Below are 19777 nucleotides of genomic sequence, written 5' to 3'. Positions count from 1 at the left end.
GTGTGCAGAAGCCCGTGGAGGAATATTCAAATTTAGATTCAATTTTTTGATATCTGACTCAATGGTGAATCCCTTGTCTGCCATTATAGCATCTCATACTGCGATATACCTATAGGCTTACCATACGTCCTCTTTTAAGAGGATTTGACCTCTTTTTTGACTGTTTTGAAAGTGTCCTCGGAGGACGCCCTTTTGTCCTCTTTTTTGAGATTTTGTCCTCTTTTTTGTAAATTTAGGTCAGATTTAGAGCAAATTAGCACAGAAGTGACGCTCCGGCGGATATTTCGGAGTGAAAAACGGTGAATGTAGCTGTGAGCGAAAAGATGACCTTTTTGCGGAGAGAAACGGCATTTTGAGCTCTGAGCGGAAGTGATGACTTTTTTTTTTTTTTTTTAGTCAACCGATCACAAAGTGGGAAAAATTCACCGGTTTTTGAGAATTCTACTCCGGTTTAGCATCTTGCAAATTTCTGAAAAAGTGTCCTCTTTTTACATTTTCAAAATATGGTAAGCCTAGATATACCCCAAGTCCATCATTTTCTGCAATTTCCTGTATAATCCACATTGTTTGTCCGAATCTTTTGACATCTCGATACTTTGAACACTGAACTTTGCTAGCATTAGTTCATTTGTCAATTTGTTATTTTCCTGGCTGAGTTACCTGTTCTCTACTTCTATCCCTTCTAGGAATTTTATTCTTGTTTTCCTTCCATCAATTTCCTCTTTCAGACACTGGATCTGAACAGTTTCACATAAGACGTCCAATGAGCCTGTAGAAACATATTTTTATTTTACAGAGCAATTCCGCTGTGCGGAGGCATACTCATCCAACTCCTGCAATGTTTCACCACTACCGATAGCATCAACTATCCGCCTCCCTACTGAATATAACGGTCTCAAGTAATTTCAAGCCATTTCACATCACCAAGCAACAGCACTAGAGCGGAATACTAGGATGCAAACATTAAGGCGGTTATGGCACCACGAAAGAAAGCTCCGTCTGACCGCATCTCAGTCTGGAGTTATTTTGAAACGGAAAAGTGTGCCTTCTAATTCTCATCGTGACGGGTAACGACACGCTTTCAATATCAGATAGCCTAGGCGACGTCCCTTCCTATAACTTTCAGAGATTTTAATTCATGTGTGTTCACTGTTCAAGTTATATAATAGCAAGACGGAGAAAGTGTAGTAACGACCCAGATATGTTTTGCTACACGTGTGACGAGAACACGATGAAATTTAATGTGTGAAATGTCACCAAGAGAGCTTACTAATAGTAGGCTACTTTGGTATGACGTGGTGAGATCAGGATAACTGGTGGGCACCTCAAACTGCCTGCCAGTAATGTAGCATACTGAAACTTTGCGCTTATGGACTCGAGGTGAAGACTAATGCAGTGGTTTCCACCTGGGGTCCACCACGTAAGGGCCCGGGGAAGGCATTTGGGTGATTACCTTGATGAATTTTGGGAAAATAACGAAGTGATCTTTCTACTTTCGTTTTTCTCTTAAAATGAACATGTGTCAAGTTCAAATACGCGAGAATAAACTCTACCGGTAAGAGAATTAATAATGCTGCCAGTGGTCAGTAACGAAGTACTTCTACTTTTTGAAGTACTTGAAGTAGAGTTTACCTACTCATACTACTAATAAAGTAGTTATGATTTTAGACTACTTCTACTTGACAGTTTTCAGTTTTGTACGCAAAAATAAGCCTAGAATACCTACATACTTACTTACTTGTGAACCACCACTCCTACTTCTACTTGAGTAGAAGTTTTGGTGTTACTTCTACTTCTACTTGAGTAGCGACGGTGACTACTTTGACCACCTTTGTGCTGCCTACACCATGGGTAGGAATCCCGTGGCCCACGTGCCATTTGTGGCACGTTAGAAAATTTTTCATGGCACGCCAGATGATTTGACGCTCAAAATTTTCAAGAGGTAAAAGACCACCACCTTTAAAGATATGAGAAATAATAAAAAGCTATGCTCTTGGATCCATATTGGATGATTAACCCAATTTTAGGGTGATTCTTCACCCATAAACATAATGTTATGAAAGCACAGTGTGCCTCAACTTCCGCGCGAAGCTCGCGAATTTTCCAAAGTCAATGATTGAATTGGGTCACTGATATTGATACTTGCACTGATCTTGGGCACCCCATAGGGCCATCAACCGAACTCCTGAGGGCATCGTCCCCTAGCTCTATCATATCAAGGCTACTCAGCCAAGGCCATGTACAGTAGGCCCACACACACCGTGAATACCTTACATTAGCTAGAAGCAAGAAGAATTTTCTTAATTCTATCATGCCTGAATTTTGTCAATAATATAATAATTACATATAAAATAATTGCCCACGTGATTAGTTTGACCGGTAGAGCTAAGGGTGGTGGTGTCTTAGAAATATATACAATTATCTACCAGCGGGGGGCGTTGTTATTAATTAATCGGTTGCATGTTCTTATTTCGTGACCTCTCGGCTTTTATATGGTTTAAAAATATTGGAATAGCACAAATGTACCGCACACTGAACAAAAAGAATAACGTCGTACGTGAGACAAACACGATTCAAAGTTGACATTTCATCACGGAGAGCGGCATTTTCTCAGGCCAACACAGGACTATTCGGTGCCGACTAACTAGGCACGTATATAAACAACTGACAATTAGCATGGGTCATCAAAATGCCGATTCTTATATATTAAGCTAGATTCTTTTTATGGGGGATGAGGTAGGCCTACATATATTGAAATTAAGAAATGTAGCGTGACATTAAATCACGCGAAGAAAAATTCAGTTTTAATGATTCTACCCAAAAATACCCTATAAATCTATGTTTATTTACGAAATAATTTTGGACGTCCATTCGAGCCCCCCCTCCCCTATTGGGGGTTTTAAGTGTGACTCTGTTACGGTCCTGCATATATACCTTATCATTATAAGATTTACTGGTAGAGCTGATAGAGGCGGTGTCTTCAAAGATTTAGAAGGCACGCGATGATTCCTATTGAGCTATATGCTCATACCACACGATGAGACTATTCACGAGTGTCGGGAACGTGAGCGTATAGGCGGGCCACTTGTACTTATTTCGTTGAAGCATGCCGTTATTTAGTGACCTCCGGTCGGCTCCGGAGAAAGTTGTCGCCACTTAAAGGATCGCTCACACGTAGGCTACCGCAACCAATTAAAAGAGAAATGTCCTTGGTGGGATTCGCACGATTCTAGATTTGCATTTATTCACGGGCGCGATATTTAATGCCTCAGCTCGTCGCATTGGTACGCTGGGACTCAGGTTGCACAGACTGGGCCGTCCGCGCGATCTTCGACCAACAAGGTTCTATCGCCGGCGATCTTTCTGGGATCGCACTTCGTGTTAGCTAAACCTATTTGCATTCGGCGTCTTTTTGGCGCCGAAAAGCTGGTGCCTAATAGTTCCGCAAACGCAGGCAACACTCAGTCACATTCAATTTTGTACATCAGGCGTATGTTTATTTAGGCCTATTATTTATTTTGATTCATCGAGAGACGAGTACTAAACAATCAAATAACTATGGAAATTATATATCGCGCAAAGCGCGTGGAAAAATTTCAAGTTGAATACATCTGCTAAAACATACTCCACCTTATATTAATTTATGGAAAATTTCGAAAAATTTTGGAGAGGCCATGGTCCTTCTGGCCCCTCCTGGCTCCGGCAATGCCACCTATAAAAGGATTAAATCGTAAATGAATTTATTAACGTTATGTAGCCTATACTTTGATAGCTGTTGAAGTCGATGAGACATCTGTGGTCGATCAAAGTTTTCAACTATAGTTCATTGAACTTTCCCTGCCTGTAGGATGCAGTAAATCCGGCACGTGAACATAAATTAGATTGTAACGCAGATTTGTCTTGTTAATGTTCATGGCCGAAAATGTATGCTCGCAAATGTATGTATAGTAGTAGACTCGCGTGCCACATTATCATGTAAAACCGGAAAGCGTCTGCGGGGCGCTAAAAATCCCGTTGTGGACCGATATCTGGCTAATTGAGCGATTCCCGGGACATGAGCGGAATATAATTTACATTTTCGTAATCAGTACAGCACAGTGTGTTTGAGCTCCATAGTTACTGTGCGCAAAGCGCAAAAAAATTTCCCGGCTTTACTCGACTTTTATGAATATTAAAAATATTAAACTCCTCAGGCTATCTTCCTCATCGAGGGATTAAACTACTTCTACTTGACAAACTGAAAATAGAGAAAAGTAGGTAAGTACATCACAAAATATTGCTTAGTAGAAGTAGAGAAAATCAGATCTACCTGATTAAGTACCAGAAGTAGAGGGAAACTACTTGAGTACTTCCAAAAAGTAGAAGTACTTCGTTATTGACCACCTCTGTTGATTACTTATGAGTAACAGCTGTCAGTGTCAAAGTACTCGACAAAATTACTGAAGTAGTAGTGATGTGAAATTCTATCACGGTATGAGTATAAATGCTTTCTGGAACGTCTTCCAACTATTTCAAGTAACAGCTGTCAGTGTCAAAGTACTCGACAAAATTACTGAAGTAGTAGTGATGTGAAATTCTATCACGGTATGAGTATAAATGCTTTCTGGAACGTCTTCCAACTATTTCAAGTCCAGAAGTAGAATTTCATGTTTTCGAAGAATACTCAAGTCATCAGTTTCGGAAAAGTCATCATTAGGCCGATTTTTTGCCTAAATAACAGGAAATTTTGACCTACAAAATCAAAATTTCGACATATTTTGGCATAAAAAGACTTAATTTCGACCTCACGTATGCGAAGTAGGTGTTATCGCACATAATAATAAAATTGTACTACTTATCTTCAGTTATGGTTGGAACTGTCTGTCCTTACGAAGTGTTTGGCCTGAAAAATAAAAAACGTTTTTGACATGAAAACTGACACATTTTTAACTGAAAAAACTTCATACTAACGAAATCTGACGCTATAAAGAATTCCAGTTGTTACCACCACGTATTATGTTAGGAATAATTAAAATTTGTTGTAGTACAACGAACGGGACTCTCCTACATTCTCAGGTAGAAAGTGTCTGTCCTTAGTAAGTAACTTGCCAAGAATCGAGAAAGAACATTCAACGGCAGCAGTTGTTGGTTGACAACACTAAGTTGTTTGATTGTGACCACACTGCTGAGGACACACCGCGTTACTTCATTTTGACAATGTTGTCTACACATCACAATTTTTTATCGTGTGCTTCTTGATATAAGAACCATGCAATGCCGAAGCAGTGTTTTGCTTCAGTTAGGATATTGCGGTACGTTGGCCATAACACGAGGTCTACAACGGTAGGCTACAAGCTGTAAAATATCAAATGATACGTTCACCGACAGTGCAAAATCTACGATACAAACGAAATGCAGGGGTCGAAATATTTGTGACTTTGCAAACAATTTGGACATGTCAAAAAAATCGCCCTAGCCATCATTATAATTGGCAGTTCTATTTTGTAAGGCAAACGTGAACTCTTAACTAGCGTAGCTTACGATTTACCTATTCTTCGAACTTTTGGTTTCATGGAAATTATGGTTGCTATTTCATGTCCCAACGCAACGGCTGACGATTAGGCTACATCTATAATACTATATTTCATCTTCTCAATACCGACGTAATTCAAGTTCAAGTTTATTCATAGGAATCTCATCATTTCAAAACATCACAAGACTGCGATACGATGAAAGGGAGGAAGGTGCCGAAACGACTTGGAGTAGTTTTTGAGATCAGACATCCACCTGGTCCGAGGCGATTTAAATAGGAGGCGTGCACACTGAATGAAAGTAAAAAAGAATAATATAAAATGATAAGCAACAAAATCAGATGGCTTTAAGATAGGGTTACCATACGTCCTCTTTTAAGAGGATTTGTCCTCTTTTTTAACTTTTCTGAAAGTGTCCTCGGAGGACGGCCTTTTGTCCTCTTTTTCGAAAATTTAGGTCAATTTAGAGCAAATTGCGAGTGATATGCCGTAAATTAGCACAGAAGTGACGCTCCGGCGTATATTTCGGAGCGAAATGGAGACCTTTTTTTAGTCATCCACCTAGCAATGCGAAGAGAAAAATGGTATTTTGAGCTCTGAGCGGAAAGAAGACCTTTTTTTTAGTCAACCGATCACAAAGTGGGAAAAATTCACCGGTGTTTGAGAATTCTTCTCCGGTTTCGCAAGTCTCAAATTTTTGAAAAAGCGTCCTCTTTTTAGATTTCCAAAATACGGTAAGCCTACTTTAAGATCGATATGTCAGGTTGTGGTCCGGTAAATGTTGAGGGGCTGTCTAGTATTCATTCAGAAGAAGTTACTTGTAGTTCGACTTGACTGTGGACATGCTCAACGACTGTCGGATGGCCGTTGAGATACTGTTCCACACTTCAGCTCCGGCATACCTGATAGAACGATGATCTCTCGCGTCAGCCATATGATACTTGGACGAAGGCGACGCGCGTGTGCTGTACTTTTGATACAGAACTGAAGAGGTCATTGAAATTTTTGGGGCAGTGACCACAATGGTACTGAAACATCAACTTCACGATTTCTAGTTTCCGCGTATATCTTTATGTTCAGGACACCGAATCTTTTGAGCGGTGATTTGTTGGATGCACAACCTGGCCCCAAAGGGACCTTGTCTCTGATGCGGAGGACCTGATGTTAAAGTTTTTGCAGAGGTTTGCGTGCGCGAATACTGGCAGCTCCCCAGCAGATGATGCCATATTGTAATTTCGATTGAAATAAGGATTTAAAGAGTACCAGAAGGACCCAGCGCGGCGTGAACAGACCACAGTTCCGAGATAACTTTATTTTTAGTGACTTGATATGACTTTTCCAGGACATGTTCGGATAAAGTAAAACCACGAGGTATTTGGCATTTCCGTGTCGGAAATTGACTGATGAGCGATGTTAACCGTTAAGATTGTTTTGGAATTTATGGCCAATAATTGGGATTTCGAGGCGTTTACGCGAATGTTGACATGGGCCGTCCACTTGTGCACTTTGAGCATTTGATCATTGGTCAAAGGCATTCAACTTTTCGTTAGAGGATGCGTAAGAGAGGAGGTGAATATCATCAACGAACGACGTGGTACTCAATGAGGAGGTTTCGAAAATGTCGTTGACATATAAGATGAAGAGGACCGGCCCAAGCACTAAGCCTTGTGGTACACCAGTAATCAAGTATATATAGTTTTCAAAGATACATTCTATACTTGAAGTAGTTTTGGGCTGCTTCAAAGGCAACACCTAGACTGGTATACTTGCGTAGCCTATTTTGACCTTCTCTAATTTTAGCTGATGTGCGGGAAAAGAATATGATTTGGCTGTTCACAAAAAAGCAGCCATTTCGGGTGTATTCTATAGTAATATTGTGAAGAGCCAATATCATCGACAAAATTCACAAAACGTCAGCCAGCAGATGCATCGGCTATAGTAAGCTTCCATGCAAGAAGTTGTATCGATTACGGCTGGGTTGTAACCGAGTCACAAGCGTTCGTCTTCCAAGTCAATGTCACTGTTTTTAGGTTTGACTCGAGACAAGTTTGATCATTTTCAATTCACTACCAAGTCAGTGAGTAGCAGGGCATGGTATGGTATGGAACGACGATTTTCCATACTCCATACCAGTGTTGGGATCAAGTCACTACCTTCGAGTCACGAGTCATTGCACATTCTGACTCGAGTCAAGTCAAGTCATTCGATTTTCGAAGGTGACTCGAGTCAAGTCACTCGTTTTTCGGAGGTGACTCGAGTCAAGTCAAGTCAAGTGACGAGTCAAGTCACAATTCAAGTCAAATTTCATTTTCGAAGTATGAGTCACATGATTCAAAGCCATTACATTTTGCTCGCTGCGTGAAGGACATATAAATTGGTCATTTATCTTGAATCAAATAACGAATATAAAGTTGAATACATGCATAAAGGTGTGGTAGGCTATCACTCACGCACACGTAGAACTGCTAATAAAATACGTAACTGTATAGCTACATGCTACCGTCTGTTATTATCATCCAAAATTGAGGATCGAATACAAATCCTCGAGAAGTTGAAACAAATTGATATCGTACAATACACTACCCACCCATCTGTACATTCGTGAGAGTATAAACGCAGAAGCTATGTTCATTCGATATGAGGTTGGTAAGGGTGAGCGCTGCGCAATACTGAGTCGTCTAAGAAATAGAGATACGTTGCGATTAGATTACTACTACAACGACGTAAGGTGTGATCATTTCGTTTGAGGTCAATTTATTTGTGATGTAACAAAGAAGCAATCAATAAATGAATGGTTGCTCTCGTAAGTGACAACGGCGTATCGCGAACAATCCGAACATGCACAAGACACATAAATTCAATCGACACCGCTAACTTGATGACTTGAAATTGACTCATGAATTTTGCTCCGAGTCACGAGTCAATCCAGATTTCTGAAGTGCCGATTCAAGTCAAGTCATTTTGGTAAAGTGACTCGAGTCAAGTCAAGTCATACGTAAAGTTGACTCGAGTCAAGTCAAATACCGAATATTTCCCAATTCTCTGCCATCACCACCAACCACCATACATTGCTGATATTGGATGGTCGTTGTCTAAATCATTTTGACTTCTTCTGACCAGATTCGGATTAATTTTGAAGAACTCGCAAATCGTAAAAGTAGTCTAACCAAATCCTTCTGAAACCAAATTTAACACGGTACGGTAATATTACAATATTACTAATCTCCGATGTTGACTGATCACTGTCTCCGTGTCGATAAGTATACACTTGATGCATAATAATGCTGCAGCCATACGATGAATAGTTAGTAGGTCCAGACTCCAGATGAAGGTACTAAACCTTGGAATTACTTAAACTGCTCTACTCCATCATGTTAATTGAATACTCTACATTGCCATCTATCTGCACGAAAAAAAAATCAATCCTGTTTTAGCCACTTTCGTAACACAAACACATAGTGTGACAGCAAAGACCAGCGCAGTAGCAGAAATTGCGACATACAAATGCATTACTGTCGCAGAGAAGATGATACCAGAAACGCGCTTGGCCCCAGACGGTGGTTGCTATGCTGAAAAGTCACGTGACTTTCGAGCCCAATAGGAATAGAATATCGGATCAACATTACTGTTTTCATTATTACATCACAAAATCATGTCATTCCAAGTGCTCCTAAAACCGTTGCACAAGCCAGGGTTGCCAGATTGGCCCTTTTGGGGCCAAATTCCGCAAATGTGGCCCTTTTTAGAGGCAGTTGGCCCCCAAAATTTAACTTGGCCCCTTGGCCCTTTATTTTCAATATTTGGCCCTCTTTGGAAGCAGTTGAGACATACCATAAAACTAGCTATTCAAATAAATGTATCTCGCAAATTGAGCTGACAATGTTTTTGCCAATGTCAAAGATTCAGTGGAAACACAGTAGAAGATGAAGATTTGGATTTGTTTTCGTAGAATGTAGACTGTGTTGAAATTGTAAACACAGATTTGGGAACAGGTGGACGAAAAATCATCGAACATGGCTTGAAGCTAAGTAGCAGAAATAGTACTTATTGATTGTAGAAATTTCAAAGAAAAAAACTTCAACATAACCGGAGAGTTTTTCGTGAAAAACCTAAAACTTAAGTATATAAGTTGGATAAGTTTCAACTGTAAAGAAACTATTCTCTCAATTTTAAATTAAATTCATAAAATTTAATTACTCTCATATTATTGCACAAAATGTTTTCTTTTACGATTTTATATTCAGTTGGAAACGGCTTGAAATAATAGCAGTTATTCCTATTATGGTTGGATCCAGTGTAGTTGTAAGTTGTTGATTTGGTGTCCTAATATAAGACTGGAAATCCGTTATTAACGTTATTGAACAATTTGGCCCTTTTTGCCCCCTTTTCCGGCGCTGTTTGGCCCTTTTTCTCGAAAGATGTCTGGCAACCCTGGCACAAGCGTGTATTTGTTCCTACACAGCATTCAATAGTTCACGTTCACACATAACAAAAGCGACCGTATTCCGTGAACAGCGATCAACGTACGCTTCGCTTCATGAAGCTTGCAGAGATCACGATAAAATGTATAAAACACCTAAGTATGGAAGTATGGAAATGTCGTTCCATACCATGGATTAAAATATTCCATTCCATACCATACTTACATTGTTCCATATTCCATACCAAGATATCGATCCATACCATACCATACCATACATCCATACCATACCATACCATACCATACCATGCCCTGCTTGACATTACGAAAGTACCGGTAGGCCAAGAAGAGTCGGCCTATATATTATAAAGATATCTGATTGATGGACTGTCAGAGCGTTTCAACGATTAGACACCTTCTTGTTTATAAACTTTGTATCTGGAGTACTGTATATTGTGTATCTGCGTCTTGAGTTGAAATAATAAACTGGATTTTAGAATTTGAGAATATTTTAGTGGCATTATGGTGTTTCCTTATCAAAGTTTGGAGCATCAGCAAAATGCTGTCAGTACACACAGAAAACACATATGTGTAGGAAGTAGGGATGGTGTGAACGTGAGGTTCACGTTCGCGTTCTGTGCGTGAACCTCGGAAATTTAGAGGTTCGCGTTCACAACAGAACGTTGGTAGGTTCTGCACTGTAAACCTTTTTCATATATTAGAATTTTCACTTCATTATGACATCTTTGGTTCGAATTTATTGCATTTCAAGTGCAGGCCAGTCTATGGCATGGGGCTGGCAGCAGAAGAAATCAACACAAAACGAGCATGCACCTTGACAATCTCAAAGATATATAGCTTATATAGCTTTCCGTTCGTGAATGTTTATTGTTTAGTGACTCCTCTGCTGTGAGCTTGAACCACAATCACACAACATGACGAGCGACATGCCCTATACATGTAGTCAGCGAATGATGCTTATTCAACCAATCAATGGAATTGATATCGTTTTGTGATGTAACAAATCTTGCAGGCGTACGGGGTCAATCTTGACTTCATATGTTTACTGTATGTGTATAGCATTAAAACTAAATCCGTACGAGCAAGGTGTTGGCTACAACTGTGTAACTTGTGGTGTAGCCGGTATCAAGTACAAAAACCTGTTTTACACTCTGCTCAATATCAATGAAGCAATACTAAGACGCCGACTATACAATGTCCGGTCTGGCCAATACCGTTAGGGCGTAAGCTTATATTCCCTGGAAAGTCTTCGTCGAAATTGTTGGCAAAGCGACGGGTGATATTCATTCTATGGAAGCAATATATCATTTGATTGCCCCAGTTGATACATTTAGCGACGTTTAAAACGTCAATATTTACTTCAGCATTGTGGCATTATGTGGCCGGAGTCGTCGCTAGGTATCGTGTACATTAATATCGGCTATCCCTACATTGAAAGATAGACTTGGTATTAGCAGTATGACGCAACGTGACGTCATGAGGTTCGCGTTCGCACAGAACCTTTTAAAAAGGTTCGCGTTCACACGAACCTGAACCCTTCAGAGGTTCACACCATCCCTAGTAGGAAGTATCTTGATTTGTTCTTCAATAGTAATAACCTAGAACCTATACTGTTACTATAGGGATGGTGTCAACGTGAGGTTCACGTTCGCGTTCTGTGTGTGAACCTCAGAAATTTAGAGGGTCGCGTTCACAAACGAACCTTTATAGGTTCTGCATTGTGAACCTTTTTCATATGTTACATTTTTCACGTCATTAAAATATAACTAGTTGCAATTCTTTGCATTTCAATTTCGGACCACTCTGTGCAAAACGCTGGCAGCATAAAGAAATTAACACTAAACGAGCATGCAACTCCTCTCCCATCTCAAAAACTTTACTTGCTTTGTTAGAAAAGTTTGCTTGAAACAAGCAGCTTTCCGTTTGTGAATATTTAGTGACTATCTGCTGCGATCTTGACCCGCAATCACACAACATCAAAAGCGAAATACACTACATGTAGGAATAGCCAGAGCAGGATGCTTATTCAACCAATCAATGAAATTGATATAAATAATACATCGTTCTGTAATGTAAAACATGTAGCAGGCGTACGAGATCCATCTTGATTTGATATGTTGATTGTAGACTAAAAATCAAATCTGTGGGGTGTGTTGGCTACTGCATAGCTTGTTTATAGGGTAATATCGATAGCAAGTTTAGAAAGCCGTTTTACTCAGCTCAGCAGTATCAATGTGCAATAGTCAGACGCAAAATACATTGGCCGGTCAGGCATAGACCGTGAATGCGTAAGGTTTCCCTTGCAAGTCCTCGTCGAAATTGTTAGCAAAGTCACCGAAATTATTGATTTTATGGGATTATTATAGCATCTGATGGCTCCAATTGATGCATTTGGTGACGTATAAAAAGTGAGCAAGTCGTCGCTAGGTATCTTGTATATCACTTCACTGAAATGTAGGGCTGGAAGTAGCAGTATGACGTCACGTGACGTCATGAGGTTCACGTTCGCGTTCACACAGAACCTTTCAAAAAGGTTCGCGTTCACACGAGCCTGAACCTTTCAGAGGTTTACACCATCCCTAACTGTTACGATATCATTAAGCTGGTACAGAACAGATAGGCCTACGTTACGACTCGGTGTCCCAGTGTGCAGCAGAACGCAACTACCGCGATCGTGAGCGCGACATGATCGGGGAATTACCAGTTTTAGTCGTGTCGCAAAGCCAGTGTGCAGCAGCCTTTAAAAGGTTTGAAGGTTGGAATTGGAATTGAAAGTATAAAATGCACTGATCACAAATCTTAGCGTCAGCCGTTACCGCTCCGGCGGGCAGCAAAAATTTGCATAAAACCGAAATTTCGAGTCGTACGTACAGCGTCAGTTCCCATAATTTGAGGAAGAGTACCCTTTCGCAGGGTACTTCGAAGCGAGTGGCGCAGTTGGTTAAGCGCCAGCGTCACGACACCAACGGTGGTGGTTCGAATCCCGGTTCGGAATAATTCCTATGTGTCGGAGGTTCTATGGCAGAGGTCTCAAACACGCGGCCCGCGGGCCGCATGCGGCCCGCCAGAGCATTTTGTGCGGCCCGCGACGACATTTTAGATTTTTATTAATTTGACAAAATATAAGGGTCATATATATCTTTTCAGGTTATAGAGAGGAAATTCCCTCTTAAATTGCTCCGAAAGCCTTAAACTATTCATCAAACTTCACTATCACATCAATTCCAGACGCTACCATGCAGTGGAACATTCACTATTTCGCCACATTTCCAATTCATGATGACAAAACCGGACCCTTAGACGATTCTAGACTGAAATTTGTGAGATGGACTTGGACGCGACCTTTCTTAGAATTACTCAGACTCGGGCTAACTCGATGGCAAAATGAAAATGACCCGAGTGGACTTGGAGTGACTCGGAATGCCGTAAATTTGTTAGAACCATGGACGCAACAAACTAATCGCGTGTCAGGGGAATAGTAATAAATCAGAAGGTCGCAGCTTGGTACTTCGATATTTAAGCAAGTAGTTATGGCAACCATTGGCAATCTGTTAGTTACATCTTTGGTCGCTAAACCATGGTATTAAGGCCACTTAAAGGTATCGAGTACTGCAGTGGTACGCTCCAACGATGTATAACAGCAATGGGCCGTTCGGCGTTCCGACATTTCAATCACTAGGACACATTCATTAATATATTTATATTATATTTATATTTTTTCTACTCCTATATTTGAAGATATTTGGCCATGAGATTAATAGCCCACTTGTCAGAAGTATACCTGAAACCTGGATTGGAATTACAATGCTCAACTTAAAAATGTTTTGATATCATAGATCAGTCTCTATTGTCAATCTGTTGGATTCAAAATATTCATAGTAGCTGCAAAATTATACCGCGATAGCTTTAATGATGGCATCATACATTTGTCCGCCCATATGGTGTCTATATCTTATAGTTAATATATATCAAGTACAACAACAATTTTATTCAAATAGTTATAATTGTGATGATTCTTTTCGTGCCAGTCCTAAATTGATACAAACGTAAATCACATTTTGACGACGTGTGTTTACTGTCAGTCTGCTGGATCGGCTCCCTTTCAATAGGAAAATTCATTCCCGCCAAATAAAACCTACTTCGAAGGACATAGAATACCCCTATAAATGCTGCGGCCCGCGGCGTCGTCAAAACTGGAAAACTGGCCCGCAAGCACATTTGAGTTTGAGACCTCTGTTCTATGGGCTCCTCATCGCCGACCTCACTGCAGTCGCAGTGCCTTGAAAAAGCCCAGTCCGAGTGGGCCGAGCTATAAGTCGGCAGCAAAAACGAGACGATGATAAAGCGTGCGTGACAGAGACTGCCTGAAGAGAGTGCCTGAGAGAGTGCAAGAACGAACATTCAAGAGACGAAGAAATGCATACTCATTGTACTGTGTAACTTGTAATGCCGTGGAGCACAAAGCCTTAAAACAGGCTATAAGCACCACTGATGTGAAGTACCCATTCGCATAACAGAATATATATGAACTGACGAATGATACTGGTGGAAACGCAAGATACGGCCGTCGGAAGATCGACTTTAGGAAAACGTTCTTGCCACATTCTGAAATTGCTGCCCAAACGAGAGCAATGTTGCAACTGATATTAGGTTCAATCGTGCTGGTAAAATGCCAATAAATCCACCAGGGCACCGTTGTTTTGCAGTTATAAGTAGGGCAAGTTTTTGCAACTTATATTTACAGCTTCTGGCAGCTTCCTAAATACTCGTAAAATATGTAGAATGCTGTTTTAAGCTGTTTGAGGAAATCTTATAGTGCAACTTTTTGCAGCTTTTGTCCATTTTTTCATGCAACTCTTTGCAACATTTTGCAACTTTTTCGATTTTTCATGAAAGTATTTTCGGTTTTGGGAAATACACGGCCAAATTCGACTGAAACACCGTAAATCAGCACCGAGGTACGGGTATTTCGGGAGCTTAGCCGGTAAATTGACCTCTTTGTTTTTAGTTAACCGAGCAAAATGTGGTCATTTAGTGCAACTTTTGTCAAAAATAAATAAATAAATGCAACTTTCCGCGGATTTAACTGCAACGAAAACTTGCCCTAGTTATAAGTAATTAAATGAATATTGATGAAAGAGAATGGAAGCGGACGAAGTAAATATAGCAAGAGATTATGTGAAAATTACAGCTTATAGGGATTGCGATCATATGTAACCACAGTTAGCCTATCTATGCTAATTGCTCATATTGCGATGAATTCATACATATATACAGTTATCATCTGTACAGGATTTGTATTAATTAGCTTGAGGTGAGGCTCTTTACCTACGTTTGCTTTCTATGTCCGACGTATGTGACAGTATTGCTTTAAATGAAATGAAATGGTGCAATTTGTCAATTGATTTTCGTTTTTTCGCTGTTTACCCCGTGGAAAGTTGCGAATATAAAACGTTTAGCAAAAGCTAATGCTATGACACACTCTTTTCCGACCCATGTTACCTCAGTAAAGGAAGATACGCGTGTTTGCAGGGATATCTAGAAGTAGGACCTACCGAAAGTATGGGAACCCTCGACAAGCTCTATTTTTAGAAGATATTTACTTGAGTAGTTTTCAGACTGTTCATTCTCTTGATACACTTTATAGTCTTGTCACATTGAACAGAAATCCACGATATTACTTCTACTTCTACTTGAGCAGCGAAGCTGAACACGGTGGTGTTAAATCAAACCCTCTGTCGGTTGTCGACCAATCGATAAGTCCAGGGTTATTCATTGTCTCATGCATGTCCAGTTGGTACAGCGCGAATAACTGTCGAAATTGGTCAAATGCGTATAAATTAGGCAGACCATCAATTATTCACCTTCTCCCGGCGTGGCTGGTAATACTTCTTCGAAAAATACTTACAACTTAAAAATACATAAATTGTTATGGAAATTGATAGGAAAACACCACAAGATAGAATATTTTCATGCTAAATCAGAGGTCTCAAACACGAGGCCCGCTAAGACATTTTAGATTTTTATTAATTTGACAATATATTAGTATCACATATATCTTTTCAGGTTATAAAGTGAAAATTTACCCTTAAATTGCTTCGAAAGCCTGAAACTATTCATCAAACTTCACTATCAAATCAATTGCAAACGCTACCATCCAGTGGTGTATATTCAGTATTTCGCCACATTTCCAGATGACAAAGCCTGAACGTTAGACGATTTCTGACTGAAATTTGTGAGGTGGACTTGGACGCGACCTTTCTTAGAATTACTCGGACTCGGGCTATCTCGACGGCAAAATGAAAATGACTCGAGTGGACTCGAAGTGACTCGGAATACCGTGAGTGTGTTAGGACCATGAACGCAATAAACTAATCGCGTATCATGGGAATAGTAATAGATCAGAATGGTAATAGATCAGTTTGTTTACTGTCAGTCTCCTGGATCGCCTCACTTTCAATGGGACAATTCCATCCCGCCAAATAAGGCATACTTGGAAAGACATAGAATACTCCTATAAATGCTGCGGCCCGTGGCGTCGTCAAAACTGGAAAACTGGCCCGCGAGCACATTTGAGTTTGAGACCTCTGTGCTAAACCAACTCGTGAGAAATTAGATTTACCGCTATATAGATAGAGGGGTTTCAAACATACGACCGTCAAACGATTTCATCCGGCCTGCGAAGCAATTCCGAGTAGATTAAAAATGTGTGTATTATCAACAGAGGTGGTCAAAGTAGTCCCCGCCGCTACTCAAGTAGAAGTAGAAGTAACGCCGGAATTTCTACTGAAGTAGAAGTAGGAGTGGTAGTTCACAAGTAAGTAAGTAGGTATTCTACGTTTATTTTTGCCTACAAAACTGTAAACTGTCAAGTAGAAGTAGAAGTAGTCTCAAATCATACCTACTTAAAAAGTAGTGTGAGTAGGGAAAATCTACTTCAAGTACTTTAAAAAGTAGAAGTACCTCGTTACTGACCACCTCTGTATCAAGCACATTCGTTACAGATGTTGAGGATTTTAGTAAGAAATACTTCAATTAATTAATCCCCCAAAACAGCAGATGTAGAGTATGTTCATGTTCAATTGTTCAAAGACCACATTATAACCAATTGATAGCGTCGCTGTGGTTTCACTCTAGTCACAATTAGGAACAAGTAGCAGACATTGACACCCAATTCCCAGAAGGAAAAAAAGTGCATGCGGATTTTAGAGTTTTATCGAAAAATTGACCAGAAGTGAAAAGGCCAGTGCGAATTGCCATATTCAGAGAATATGATAGTCACAGGGAAATATAATTCAAATATATGTGGTCGCACTGCTACATTACTTCTGACTCAAAAGGTTCCCGCGGCTTCGTTGAGAGAAACTAGAATCGCAATTTAACAAAAATCAATTCCAACCTCCGCGGTTTCAGGTAAATCTGTTCTATTACTATAAATTGATACGCCGGGTTGACGCCAATATACAACTGAAGAAAGGGAGCATAGAAATGCCAAATTAAAGCTAGAGCCTCTAGCGCTTTGTAACTGGACTTCTTAAACCTGCCAATCATCGCATTATTGCCAGTTCCATTGTTCACGAATTAAGATGTAAGATGTAACTAGAATTTCTTCTAAATGAATAGGCCCTACTGGTCAGCCATCAGGTTCTGGATTACCGGACTATGACCTTACATATCGATCTCGCCTTCCACCACATGTCACATCATTTTGTCGTTTGCATTTCATATTCTCTGCTTTACTTTTCAATCATAACTTCATTGCAATATGAGCAATGAGCATAGATGACTGCGGTTATTTGTGCAATATCAATAAGCTGTAATTTTCACATAATCTTTTGCTATATTTAATTCGTAAGATCAACTCTCTCTCACCAATATTCATTTTAATTACTTATGAATGCAAAACGACGGTGACATGGTAGATTTATTGGCATTTTACCACGATTGAACCTAATATAAGCTGCCACATTACTTTTGTTTGGGCCGAGCATTAAAAAATGTGGCAAGAACTTTTTCCTAAAGTCGATCTTCCGACGGCCGTATCTCGCGTTTCCACCAGTATCATTCGTCAGTTCATATATATTCTGTTATGCGAAAGGGTACTCTTCCTTAAAATATCGGAACTGACGCTGTACCTATGAGTCGAAATTTCGGCTTTATGCAAATTTTTGCTGCCCCCTCACAGCCAAACCCCCCGGAGCGGGAACGGCTGACGCTAAGATTTGTAATCAGTGCATTTTATACTTTTGATTCCGACCTTCAATCCTTCTAAGACTCTATGACCACGCACTTCGGCCGTCGGCTCTCGGTCTAACCCTTGTATTCGTGCGGCCCCGACCGTGGTCTGAAATTCTAAATTTGGCCCTGTCACCGAAAAAGGTTGACAACTGGTGCAACAGTGAAAAATACATGCCAGAGATTTTGCAAAGGCGATAAGCTTAGCGATTACGCGTCATCTCGATATCACAGAGAGCGATATGTATTGGTGTGTATCTTCATGAAAATGTTGTAGCTACAGTTCGCAGACGGTGACTTTTTGAGGAAGATGGCAGCTTTCAAATGCATTTCACGTGTCCAACTTCAATTCGAAACCACATCATATTTCAATTGCAGTGTCACTCTAATTTTTGTTTCATGTCAACTACAACCCTCTTCACCCCATTAGTCGCGGCATCGATGAGCAGTTCAATCGGCACCCCGCTTGAGACCCACAATGGTATATATCATTGGTTTTCGCGAAGGTGTAATCAGCTTCACAGATATACCGTGATTAATTAGACACATTGTCAAAGTTTTAGGTGGACCATGTGACATTTTCAAATTGAGCCGCGACCATGGAAAGGTATGGAACCACTGCACTCCACTAGACATGTGTAGTTTAATTATTCCTCGCTCAGGTATGAGGTAGCCTATACAAACCCGTAGTTTACAAACACCGTAAAATACCAATACTAAATTCTCAATAATATTCGTATCACACAGTTTAAGCTAAGGGTTGGGAATCTACGATTTCTTAATTTTATTTATTTTTGTAGGTAATTTTAAAACCCCAATTATCGATATTGCAGCAGTTTTTTAGATTATGATTCGGTTTTATTGACAACAAATAGGCGCTCATCAACTCATTTGATCATTTGCGCCAGGAATGGTGTGAACCTCTGTCGAGGCCAGCTCGGACAATGCATTCGGTGTCTGGGTATTGCTACGTTGCTATTGAGCGTAGCGTAAAACGAGTTTCTATACTTGCTAACGATATTACGCCATCAACAAGTTATACAGCGGTAGCCAACACCCAAATCGTACGGATTTGGTTTTCATGATACAATAAACATATGAAATCAAGATTGACCCTGTACGCCTGCTAGATATTTACATCAGGCAACGATATCAACTTCATTGATTGATTGAGTGAGTGAACCATTCCCTGGCTACTAACATACAGTGCATTTCGGTTTTGATGTTGTGCGATTGCGGGTCAACCTCACGGCAGAGAGTCACCAGCGAACTTTTATAACAAAGCAAGTAAGATTTTTGATTGCCAAGGTGCATGCTCGTTTTGTGTTGATTTTTCATGCTGCCGATCCCATGCATAGAGTGGTCCGAAGTTGAAATGCAATAAATTTCAACCAAAGACGTTATATTAAAATGAAAGTGGTAATATATGAAAAGGTTAACAGTGCAGAACCTACCAGGGTTCGTTTGTGAACGCAAACCTCGAAATTTGAGGCATCATCTGCATTCTGGGCTCTTTTCATACAGACAGCGAGGCTAGAGATGAGTAGCCCAGATTAACCTCCGACTTATTAAAACTTTGATCGGAACGGGG

General features: G+C 40.2%; 1 protein-coding gene across 1 annotated transcript in view; it reads left to right on the top strand.

Moving 5' to 3' along the window:
- LOC145439865 (uncharacterized) overlaps window positions 1-19777 on the top strand; it is a 437408-nt gene that overhangs the window by 85880 nt on the left and 331751 nt on the right. The window lies entirely within an intron of this gene.

Source organism: Botryllus schlosseri, chromosome 5 (genome assembly GCF_051294905.1).
Source record: "Botryllus schlosseri isolate E-star chromosome 5, Bs_hap1, whole genome shotgun sequence".
Classification (NCBI taxonomy): domain Eukaryota; kingdom Metazoa; phylum Chordata; class Ascidiacea; order Stolidobranchia; family Styelidae; genus Botryllus; species Botryllus schlosseri.
This window is presented reverse-complemented; position numbering and strand designations above follow the sequence as displayed.